Source organism: Chaetura pelagica, unplaced genomic scaffold (assembly GCF_000747805.2).
Source record: "Chaetura pelagica isolate M959 unplaced genomic scaffold, ChaPel_1.0 scaffold222, whole genome shotgun sequence".
NCBI lineage: Eukaryota > Metazoa > Chordata > Aves > Apodiformes > Apodidae > Chaetura > Chaetura pelagica.
The window spans coordinates 2,325,299-2,326,311 of record NW_009952711.1 but is presented as its reverse complement, the minus strand read 5'-3'; positions in this window follow the sequence as shown (position 1 = coordinate 2,326,311).

Here is a 1,013-nt window from a genome sequence, read left to right as displayed (position 1 = left end):
CGAGGGGGCTGCCGCTCCCGCCGGGCACGCACTTTTCTCCACCCGTCGTTTCTTTCAACAGCCATATATATTATTAGATTGCGTTATTTAATTAATTTTCACCCATCACCGAGAGATTTTACCGAACGAAGCCCTCTCTAGTGCGCTCCCCCCTCTTGCAGGAGCAACGCTTCATAAATTATTTACAAGTAATTAAAGCGGCAGCCTCCTCCTCCCTCTCGCCCGTCTCGGCAAACTCCGGCGGTGTTTGAAGCCGGCGCCCCTCACCATCCCCGCGGCGGGCGCAGGGGCGAGCGCGCCCTGCCCGCTCCGCTCCGCCCTTTTTTGGGGGGAGGGGGGGTCGTTTGTTTGTTTGCAGCGTCGGAGGCCGAAGCGGGGGGGGGGAACGAAGAAGAATCCACGGGAGCAAAAGGGACCCTATGCGAAGTTGTGCACCTTCAGGAAACAAGAGCAGCTACAAGATCATCCGCTCCGAAAGGAAATAATATTTAGGATACACTTCAATGAATTAAGCGAAAACAGCGCGCAAGAGAGTGAATAAGTCACCCGCAGACCGCAAATCTCCTGTTTAATCACAGATCCCCCCATTCACAACAAGCCACAGCACACCAGTTGAGAAACTGTCAAAAGCAGACAGACGAGGGGGAGAAGGAAGGGGGGGAGGAAGGACACTGCAGCTTTAAAAGTTTGTTGCCTTGAATCCCAATACTCCTGCTGTTGCTTTATATATTTATAAAATTATGTAATTTCAGGGGCACAGTACCCATCCGGATACCACAGGCAATAAACGAGAGAGATTGGGCATCACCAAACGCCGCTCAATATTTTCATTGCATTTATCCCTCCTCCTGCAGCAATTAAAAGAAGCTATAAAAGTTTGCAAGGTTTTGCAGGGGGTAGAAGCGCGGCTTGTTTGCGTGCACAGCTTCAACAAGCACGAGCAATAAACCAGCGGATTAAATTGCTGCATTTCCCTCTTCTCTCTTACCCCCCTCTTCCTATTCCCACCCACC